This window comes from Canis lupus, chromosome 38 (assembly GCF_011100685.1).
Source record: "Canis lupus familiaris isolate Mischka breed German Shepherd chromosome 38, alternate assembly UU_Cfam_GSD_1.0, whole genome shotgun sequence".
Taxonomy (NCBI): Eukaryota; Metazoa; Chordata; class Mammalia; order Carnivora; family Canidae; genus Canis; species Canis lupus.
In genome coordinates this window covers 17,290,028-17,301,793 of record NC_049259.1, presented here as the reverse complement: position 1 = coordinate 17,301,793, position 11,766 = coordinate 17,290,028, and positions in this window count along the sequence as shown.

The window sequence follows — 11,766 nt, the reverse complement described above, 5'->3', positions numbered from 1 at the left end:
GATAGGGATTGCATTAAAAGTGTAAATTGCCCTGGGTAACACTGACATTTTCACAATATTAATTTTGCCAATCCATGAGCATGGAATATTTTTCCATCTCTTTGTGTCTTCCTCAATTTCTTTCAGAAGTGTTCTATAGTTTTGAGGGTATAGATCCTTTACATCTTTGGTTAGGTTTATTCCTAGGTATCTTATGCTTTTGGGTGCAATTGTAAATGGGATTGACTCCTTAATTTCTCTTTCTTCAGTCTCATTGTTAGTGTAGAAATGCCATTGATTTCTGGGCATTGATTTTGTATCCTGCCATGCTACCAAATTGCTGTATGAGTTCTAGCAATCTTGGGGTGGAGACTTTTGGGTTTTCTAGGTAGAGTATCATGTCATCGGCGAAGAGGGAGAGTTTCACTTCTTCTTTGCCAATTTGAATGCCCTTATTTCTTTTTGTTGTCTGATTGCTGAGGCTAGGACTTCCAATACTATGTTGAATAGCAGTGGTGAGAGTGGACATCCCTGTCTTGTTCCTGATCTTAGGGGAAAGGCTGCCAGTGTTTCCCCATTGAGAATGATATTTGCTGTGGGCTTTTCGTAGATGGCTTTTAAGATGTCGAGGAATGTTCCCTCTATCCCTACACTCTGAAGAGTTTTGATCAGGAATGGATGCTGTATTTTGTCAAATGGTTTCTCTGCATCTAATGAGAGGATCATATGGTTCTTGGTTTTTCTCTTGCTGATATGATGAATCACATTGATTGTTTTACGAGTGTTTCTTCCTCAGGTTTGATTGCTAGAATGGCTCATAGAACCCAGGAAAACTGTAATTTAATGTTTACCAGTTTATTTATTTAAAAAATATGATAAAGAACACAGATGAACATCCAAATGGAGGAGATGCATAGGGTAAGTTGTGTGGGAAGGGGTACGGGGCTTTCATGCCATCTCTGGGCACATCACCCTCCCTACACCTCCATCTGTTCACCAGCTTGGAAGATCCCAAAATCCATGCTATTAGGATTTTTATGGAGGCTTCCTCACTCTGTTTCTAGCCCTTCTTCCCTGTTTGGAGAAGTGGAGCTGAGAATTCCAAGCTTCTAATCATGGCTTTGTGCTTCTGGTGACCGTCCCTGATCCAGGAACCTTCCAGGAGCCACCTCATTGGAACAAAAGATGCTCCTTGTGCTCTTATTGCTTAGGAATTTATAAGCCTTTTGAGAGCCCATGTCAGGGATGGGGTCAATGATCAAATATTAGAGAAAGAAATGTTCCTAGTGTTCTTATCATTTAGGAAATACAAGGGTTTTAGGAGCTCTTTGCCAGGGACTGGAGATAGAGACCAGTATCCACATTTTCTATTGTCTTGAACCTTGTGATTGTGCTCCAATAAAACTTTACTTATGAAAATGGGCAGCAGCTTGGATGTGGCCACAGTTTGCTGGCCTCTGGCTTAGAGCAAAACTTGACACATAGGGAGTGATATACAAGTGTTGATAAATGAAGTGAACTAAATAAGCTCCATGTGAAAGAGTTTCTTTTAAAAGATGATTATCAAACACACTTGTGTAGCAGCTTTGATCCTAGGGTAAATACAGTGAAGTCTGGCTAAACATATGCAGGTACACAAATACACACACACACACACACACACACTTAGGTACCCTTACACAGATCTCACCTCACCCCCCATCTCCAACAATTTATCATACTGTGGTTCATTGGCCCTGTTTAATTCATTTCTCACTGAGTCTCCCTTGCCACCCAGGACATGATGAATTATACTCCCCATGACTTTCCTCAGAGTACTTAAGGAATGCAAACTAGTTTTAGTGGGATGTAAGCACATATTGAATCACTGTATAAAAATCACGTCACTTCCCAAAGGCAAATACTCATGATGTCTTGATTAAGTTCTGCTTTGGATTAACTACTTCATTCTCTTTTTTCTCATTAATAAAGATAACAGAGATTTGCTCATATATTTTAATCTGTGTAATTTTTTTAAATGTGTAAATGTGTCAAAGTATCTTCTGATAAATGATCATTTTGTAGCTTCATGTTGGATGACGACTTTTGGTTAGGTTCCACCTGAATTCTGTTTAGAATCTTCCTTTAAGCAGATGCCTGGGTGGCTCAGTGGATTGAGTGTCTGACTCTTGATTTCAGCTTATATCATGATCTCTAAGTCCTGGGATCCAGGCCTGTGTTGGAGTTTGCACTCAGCATGGAGTCTACTGGAGGATTCTCTTTCCCTCTTCCTCTGACACTCCCTGCACTTTCTCTACCTCTCAATGGCTAAATAAGTCTTTTAAAAAAGAGAAATTTTCTTTTGGGTTATGCATCACTGTACAGGGCAGTGTGGTGAGTAAAGAAGAATGAATAAGTCTCCAGGGCAGAGGCTCACAGACTGCAGGAGTACATGCCAGCACAAACTTGCACCATTAATTCTAAAATAGGGTGGCAAAAAGATTCAGGAAGAGGCACAGTGGGAGATCTGGGGAGGAGAGATTGCTCCCCCCGTGTTTGTACTGCACCAGGTACTGTATCGTATGCAGGTGGAGTTTGATTAATTCTTTCGGGTGATGATCATGACAGTGATGATGAAGATGCTGATGGCAATGAAGAGTAATTACGTTTCTCAGATGGATGAATCTCAAATAGGGAGAAGAGGCTGATCTGGGCCATATGACGAGTTTTGGCTGCCTAGGGACTTGAACTCCTGAGTTTCCTGAGCTGCCAGCTGATTTGAGAAGTCCCACCTGCCTAAGGAATATCTTTGCTTCCCTGGTTGCAATCTCAGGCAGGCTCTGACACAGCTAGAAAATTTGCTGACTGTAATCGGAGAGTCAACCAGCTGTTGTTCTTAAAGCAAGCAGAGTGTTTATGTGCTCTCCTGGTCAAGTCAGACTCAATGTTGAAGACGAAGTAGTTCATTCCGTAATAGCTGAGTTGCTTTTCTTTCCTCCCAAATCCAAAGGCAAAATTAAAGCAATACAACATTTTTGCCAGTTAGATTCTGTTTTGAAAAGATGAATCACCTCATGTTTGTACTCGAAGACATCTAGTTAGGTGCAAGATGATTTGCAGACTAATTTTGTACAGGAATCACCTTTTGACAGCAGATCAATATCAATATATGTGTTTGCTCTGGGGAGGAGGAAAAAGCACACATCTTGCTGGTCAGGAAAACACTTGAGTTGCTACTTCTCAAACAGATGTTGTGATGTTTTCACATGAGCCAAAGGTCATATACAATGACATTTAAAAAGCTAACAAACAAAATCTCCATGTTTTGAGTAAAACTCAGTAATATTCTAAAAAGAGTAAAAATTCTAAAAAGTTTTACTTTCCCTTTAATTCATTTCAAATCGAGTGAGATTGCAGGTTTACGCCTGTTTGAAACTTCCTTACTTTCTGGATTTCTCTCCTCTCTATTTTTCTTGTTCTAGACAAAGGAGTCTAGGGGCAGGGAAGGAGAACAGAAGGAATATCTAAAGAATCAGGAGCAGTATCAAGGACACGAAATGACCTTCAGAAGTGTGGATCACTCATTGATTTATTTAGCTCTGTTGGTGGTGGGGACAATGCATGATAGAATTTTCTGTACACAAGAATCTTTCAATGGAAGCATTTTCAGTGCAAGCTATGGGTATGAATGATTGGTAGAGGATTTTATTTAACTTTAGATAAAAATGGAAGCAAATAAAATTGTTTCTATCCATGTTTATGAGAGAGGGAACAGTTTGGGCCAATTAAAATATTGGATTTTTTAAATTGAAGGGCCAGGTATAAATAATAGCGCAAATTCAAAGAAAGAGATTATGTTCAAAGGGTTCTTAACTCTCTTACTTTTTTGTTCTCTTTTGTTTCGGAGGGCTGGATGGAAAGAATGAAGATTTGCAATGTTTCTTTTTCTTTTTTAAGATTCTATTTATTTGACAGAGAGAGATAGAGAGAGAGAGAACATGAGCAGGGGGTCCCCGCTGAGTAGGGAGCCTGATGTGAGACTCCATCCCAGGACCCCAACACCATGTCCTGAGCCCAAGGCAGATGTTTAGCCAACTGAGCCACCCAGGTACCCTGTAATGTTTCTTTTTCATGTTTCCTCTCATTTGCTATTATTTTCATAGATCTGCAAGTTCTCTGAAATAGTTTGTCTTTCTTATTACACATGCAAAAATATTGCTGTATTATTATATACTATTTTAAACTATTTCTACACTAATGTCTTGAATCCCTCCTATTTACTTTGTTGAGTACCATTTGTTAGACACGGGGAGCTTTCTGGAGGTGCTGAACACTGTGACCTAACTGTCCTCCATGTCTAACTAGTGTCAGACCTATGTTGTTAACTTCAGCCTCAGGGTGTCCTCTGAAGAGTACGACATACCACAGCATTCTCCATGCTGTCATAAAATGTGACTCAGCCATCCTGAAACCAGCCATGTTACAAACCCTTAAACGGGTTGAAGATGAACATCGATCCATCCTCAAAAATGATTGGAAATAGAACTAGCAGCAAGATAAGTTCGTGTGGCTTTTATCTCTCATGTCCTTGGAGCTGTGCCTACTCCCAGGGTGTAATGCTTGGAGGCTTGTGTTCATGCTGTCCAAGTTGGCATTCCCCAAAGAATATGAGTCTAGGACAGGTGCCCAGCACTTATTCCAAAGGTGAAGCTCTCTTAGTACACCAGCCCTCTCCTATTTCTATTTTGTGATTCCACAGAGGCTTTTTCTCTATCTAGAAGCCCCTAGAAACTTCTTTTGGGGATTGGTCAGTCAGCATTTGCCCTGATGGGCAAATGCAGAAGTTGTCTCTTCCCTTTGCTGTTGCCTCTTATGAAATCAGTTGGCCTGAGTAGTTGAGTGGATGAGATCCTGAAGATTACTAGATTCCATTATGGCCTTTAGACTGGAATGGCCACGAGGCAGGGGGTGGCGTGGGGTGGTCCACCAACTTACCTAATGTAGTTCTGGAGGTTCCAGCCGGAGACTGTTTTGGATTCTCCAGATCACCTCTCTCCTTCATTTCTAGAGGTAATTGCAGTGGACTGGGAGCCACAAGTGACTGCCTTCCTGGCCTCTCATTTACTCTGACGCTTCTCATCATCGAATTAATCATAGTTCATGAGGCAATTGTTTAAATCACAGGGAACATTTGGAACGTGGAGCAGAATGCCTGGGAGAAAGGTTGAAGCATGGAGAGAAGAACAAAAGAATTCAGAAAGCTGGGTCTCTTCGGGTCAGAGTCATTACATGACTCTTTAGCAAGGACGGCTGGATCTGGCCAAAGGAAGCTGAGCAAATGCCAAGGGGATGGGCAGGAGGAGATAGAGCCTTCAAGGACAGTTTGAGAACCAGTCTGAGTCAGAACTGCAGCAGCCCCAGAGCCACATATGCAGATGTTTGATGATTAGTGTAAATTATTTTAATTGTAAGTTGACTTTTTTTTTTCAACATTGTTTGGCTTCGGTAGCAGTGGTAGTCAGGAGGTTGTATGTGATACATCATGAAGACCTAGAGTAACATTTTTCAGAATACCTTTCGAGGAACACTAATTCAGTGGGAAGTCTTAATAGGCATTAAGAGAAAAAAGAAAGAAATTCTTTATTGAAATTATTTTGGAAAATTCTGGCTTAAAATTAAATACCTTAGTGCTTCTTGAAACTCTTAATATACTTTTATGCAACGTGAATCTGTGAGCTTGGTGTATAAGACACAGGATTTCCCCAGCTTATTTGAGCATAAAACTGTTTACAATGGGCAATTGCACACAAATAGTCTTCTGGGGAACAGATTTTGGGGAATGCTGGTTCAGGACATGCAATACTGTCTCCAAAGGCTGGCCAAAGGGAGGCACAGCTCTAATTTCATGATACTTTAGCCAGTGAAGAAGGGGGTAAAGAAAGGCACAAAAATGGTTGTTTATCAACTTCAGCATTTTTCCCAAACCAGAGTTCAGCACTGGTACTTAAAAGAAAGCATGTAAGTTATAAGAAAAACGCAGTGATACAGTGTATGAAAGTGGTGTTCAATTGTTCTCTGTGCCTAAGAAAAGAAATAATACATTCTAAACCCAGCATTTTTGAATTCTGGGAGGGTTAAGATTTTGGTCCTCTTGTTAAGGGATTATTTATTAGTTATTTCTGGGAGATATTTTCTACAAGTTGTGAGGACTGGGTGCACTTAGGATAGAGGGAAGGAGATGGAAAGAGTCAGTGTGGGTGTAAGAAGCCCCAAAGAGCTGTGCATCTAGCTGAAAATATAATTGGTCGTGGTATTGCTGGAATGTAGGCTGAGGGGGTCCTGGAATGGTGAGCTTGTTTGGAGCAGTTTCCTAGTACCAGGAGAATATAATTGGCAAAGATGAATGGAAAGACAGGAAAAATATGGTCAATTATTTTCACATCTTGAGTTTTGAAGTTTATTGACAAATGCTTAGTTTCTTATTTGAAATCTCTACCTTTTGCCCTGCCTTGATTCTCTAATTGGAACTTCACCAATTAGTTCACTAATCGCATTTTTTGGCCACTGCTTCTGACCTTGGGGTGTCACTCATTCTGTTTATAACTCAGTTTTTTGTCTAGAATGGGAATAATAATTTAACCTGTTTTACTTCTCTCCTATAGCTAATTAAGTCATTCATTAATTCAACAAATATTTATGGAGACCCTACCTTGTACTGGGCACTTTTCTAGGCATGGGGTTGGTGGACCGGGGAAACATCATTGAACCAAACAAAGTTTAATGTTCTTGTAGAATATTAATAAATAAATAAACCTATATATAATATCATATAGTGATTAGTGGTACAAAGAAAAATAAAGTGGCATAGATTAGACAAGTAGGAAGTTCAGGAATGGCGTCTTTGAGGATGTGACATTTGAGTATAAACTTAAATGAGGTAAGGGATTAAGCCAATGAATGTGTTGGAGAAGAAAAAGCAGCGGGTATAAAAGCCTGAGGTGTGAATGTGCTTGCCAGGATGAGAAAACTCTGTAACAACAAACAGTAACAGCATCCACCGTATGTCATTGGTTCAATACAATAAAAGCTGGTCTTTCATTTCCAACAGAGTCTAGCAGGCATCGGTGGCTATGGGAGTTCTGTTCCACCTCGTTGCTCAGGAATACATGCTCCTCTGGGTCTAATCATGGCTCCCAAAGTTGCCAAAGGACCATCTCTAGCCCAATGTGAGGAGGGTGCAAGGAATGAACATGGGAAGAACATGGGTGCAAGGAATCGGGGAAATCAAATCAAAACCACAATGAGATACCACCTCACAGTGGTCAGAATGGCTAAAATCACTCAGATGGTTTTCAGGACTAATTAAGACCATTTGACTATTAATGCTATGGTATTATGGGATGTTGGTGAGGATGCAGAAAAAGGGGAACCCTCTTACACTGCTGGTGGGAATGCAAGGTGGTACAATCACTCTGGAAAACAGTGTGGAGTTTCCTCAAAAAGTTGAAAATAGGGGATCCCTGAGTGGCGCAGCGGTTTGGCGCCTGCCTTTGGCCCAGGGCGCGATCCTGGAGACCTGGGATCGAATCCCACATCGGGCTCCCAGTGCATGGAGCCTGCTTCTCCCTCTGCCTATGTCTCTGCCTCTCTCTCTCTCTGTGACTATCATAAATTAATAAAAATTAAAAAAAAGTTGAAAATAAAGCTGCCCTATGACCCAGCAATTGTACTACTAGGTATTTACCCCAAAGATACAAATGTAGTGATTCAAAGGGGCATCTGCACCCCAATATTTATGGCAGCAATGTCCATAGCCACACTATGGAAAGAGCCCAGAAGTCCATCGACAAATGAATGGATAAAGAAGTGTAGGGTTCTCTCTGTGTCTCTCATGAATAAATGAATAAAATCTTAAAAAAAAGAAGTGTGGTGTACATATATACAATGGAATATTACTTGGCCATCAGAAGATGAAATCTTACCATATGCAACAATGTGGATGCAACTAGAGGGTTTTATGCTAAATGCAATAAGTTAATCAGAGAAATACAATTAACATGATCTTACTCATATGTGGAATTTGAGAAATGAAACAGATGAACACAGGGGAAGGGAAGGGAAGGAAAAATAAAATATGCTGAAAATGGAGAGGGAGGCAAACTATAAGAGACTCTTATTTATTTTTATTTTTTTTAATGAAATACCATTTATTTTCTCTTTCTTTCTTTCTTTCTTTCTTTCTTTCTTTCTTTCTTTCTTTCTTTCTTCTTTCTTTCTTTTTATAAATTTATTTTTTATTGGTGTTCAATTTGCCAACATACAGAATAACACCCAGTGCTCATCCCATCAAGTGCCCCCCTCAGTGCCCGTCACCCCAACCCCCCGCCCTCCTCCCCTTCCACCACCCCTAGTTCGTTTCCCAGAGTTAGGAGTCTTCCATGTTCTGTCTCCCTCCCTGCTATTTCCCACTCATTTTTCTCCTTTCCCCTTTATTCCCTTTCACTATTTTTTATATTCCCCAAATGAATGAGACCATATGTTTGTCCTTCTCTGATTGACTTATTTCACTCAGCATCATACCCTCCAGTTCCATCCACGTTGAAGCAAATGGTGGATATTTGTCGTTTCAAATGGCTGAGGAATATTCCAGTGTATACATAGACCACAGCTTCTTTATCCATCATCTTTCGATGGACACTGAGGCTCCTTCCACAGTTTGGCTATTGTGGACATTGCTGCTATAAACATCGGGGTGCAGGTGTCCTGGCGTTTCACTGCATCTGTATCTTTGGGGTAAATACCCAGAAGTACAATTGCTGGGTCGTAGGGCAGATCTATTTTTAACTCTTTGAGGAACCTCCCCACAGTTTTCCAGAAGTGGCTGCACCATTTCACATTCCCACCAACAGTGCAGGAGGGTTCCCCTTTCTCCACATCCTCTCCAACATTTATTGTTTCCTGCCTTGTTAATTTTCCCCATTCTCACTGGTGTGAGGTGGTATCTCATTGTGGTTTTGATTTGTATTTCCCTGATGGCAAGTGATGCAGAGCATTTTCTCATGTGCATGTTGGCCATGTCTATGAAGAGACTCTTTTAACTACAGTAAACAAACAGGGTTGCTGGAGGGAGGTGGGTGGGAGGACGGGGTAACTGGGTAATGGGCATTAGGGAGGGCACATGATGTAATGAGCAGTGGGTGTTGTATGCAACTGTTCAATCACTGAATTCTACGTCTGAAACTAATGATATGATATGTTAAGTAAATTGAATTTAAATTAAAAAAATGGGTTCAGAGAGAATTGCATGAGTGGTTTCAGAGATCAGGTCTGGAGATGGCATGATTACTCCTACCAAGGTTCCCTTGGTCAGAGCTTGTACCCACCATCTCACTCGTATGGGATTTGTAACCTAGCTATGTACCCTGGGAAAAGAGGAGAAACAGGGGTGTTAGTCAGTACCAGCATTCTCTGCTGCAGCAACTGACCTTCCTGGGTTGGAACACCAATGGAACACCAATGGAACCCTTCCTGGGTTGGAACACCAATCAGGGTTGGAACACCCTGGATGTGGTGGCAGTTGTGAGAGAAAGTTGTTGAAAGGATCAAGTAAAAAGGTAAAGCCTAGGAAAATAACTACTGCTGTTTTTCATTGAATTCTTGACTATAAGCCACTGTGTTTTGTGTAATGCTAATAGAGAAAATTTTCTTTGAATTAAACAGTGACCCTGCCTTTCCATCACTTAGAATTTTTGTTTATAACTTACCAAAAGAATTCTTTTAGTTTTAGACATTTTAAAATTATAAAATTATACATCATTTTGTACATCCAATAGAATGGAAAATAAAAGCAAAAGAAGTTGGTTAGTGTGACCCTAAAATCTATTCATACAGACTCTTGATTTTTCTGAATTGTTTCTGGTCTGTCATCAGCATCCATGTTTTTCCACTTGCTGCTGTCCTCTGTGCCACCAGGAGCTTTCTTTAAAAAAAAAAAAAACTCCCTTCACAGTGTCTCTTCAGTCTTCCTGTGGGTCCCTTCTAGCATTTCTGCATGTTTTGAAACAAGGACTTTTTTGATCTTATAAGACAGTGGCAACCAGAAATTATATTGCTCCTTCAAGTGGTCTTTAAATGTTGTCTTGGCTGAAATGTGTAGTTGTCCAAACGATGTAGTTGTCCAAACAAGCTCCGGGAATAAACAACCAAGTTCATGTGCATGCAGGCGATGATATCTCTGTCATGATGACCATGTGGCCAAGAGTGGTTGTGGGACTTTGTTGATTATCAGATGAATCCTGGTTTAAGAGATGTTAAAATGTGAAAAGCACCTCACATCTTACAGTAAACTAAATAGTGGGTTTAAGATGTAAAGGATGAAGAGATTCCTTCAAGCTATTAAAAACATCAAATACTGACTTAATAGTACATTTCTAAAGGAGTCATAGCATGGGGTTTGTGGGTTTCACATCTGTGCGTCAGTAATGCAATCGTGCCTAGGACATAAGAAGCCTGATTCTCATCTCTGTTATTTATCTCACAGACTCAGCAAGGGGAAGGGAACACTGTGCGTGTCATCTCCTGCCCTAGCCTACTCCAGGACAGATACTCATGTCTTCTCCCTGGAGCTTCTTAGGGCTTTGGCCAGGCTGGCTTGGGAGACTTGCCTGCCATTCAGCTCTGATCCACCAGCCTTGTAGCATGGCAGGTGTCGTGCTGCATTTCTGGTGGCCTGGGATGAACCGCTGGTAGTGCTGCTCATGATGCCGTAACCTGCTAAACTGGGCTGTGGGTTCCCATGCTGCGGCACTGGGCTTCTGCTAGCTCCTTACCCAGCCTCAAGTTTCATATTAAGACTGTGTTGCTCTGGATCTTGGTCCTATTGACTAGCATTTTACCATTTCACCTGAGTCTTACTAATATCCTTTTTTTCCCCAAAACAAACCCCTTCCTGTTTTCTTTCTTGAAGCTGGCATACTTTTGTTGCATTAGATTGGATTTTGCATGGACGTGGATGCCAGTTAAAGACATCTCTGTACCGACCAGTCATTCAGAGGAGTTTATGTGGGAGTCCTGGCTTTCCTTGGCTTTAGTTTTCTTTGGACTCATCTTCCAATGATACCTGCTGCTTCATTCCAACTGAGGGCTGGGAGGGCTGGAAGGGAAACTCCCCCAAATCAGGAACCAGTGGGGATGAACATGAACAGAGCACACAGGCTTTTGAAAATCTGATATCTTAAAGGAGGCCCTTTCAAACATGGAGAAGACTCCCCTGAGGTTTTCAGAGAGTTCTGTCTTAATAAAATAAGTGAATGCCAAGACAGAGATGTCTCAGAGAGTTGGGGAATGACATGTTGAGTGGTTGATGTCTTGTTTGAAGATTTCACAGCCATTGTACATGGATCGCTGAACTGTGGTCCCTAAAACCCATGGTCAGGAGCTGTTAAGATTAAACTATAAACAAGAAGCTGTATTTGTAGAATGGATGAGCTTATAAAATCAGATTTCCTCTTTCTTTTTCTGTTCCTTAGATTTTCACTTAAATAAAACTCCTTGGCTTTTATGGGTTTTATTAGCCTTACATTTGTTTAACTTCAAATCACTCGGATGATTTTCAGGAATAATTAAGACCATTTGATTATCAATGCTGTGGTGTTATGGGATTTCTGTTATTTTTCAGAAGATATTCCCCCCGCCCCCCCCCCCGCATCTTCACACATCATTGTGTATGTAACTATCGTTTCTTAGATGTTCATAAAGGTGTTTTAAGATATTTTTAGAGGGGACATTTCTTGCCAAATTTCCAAGTAA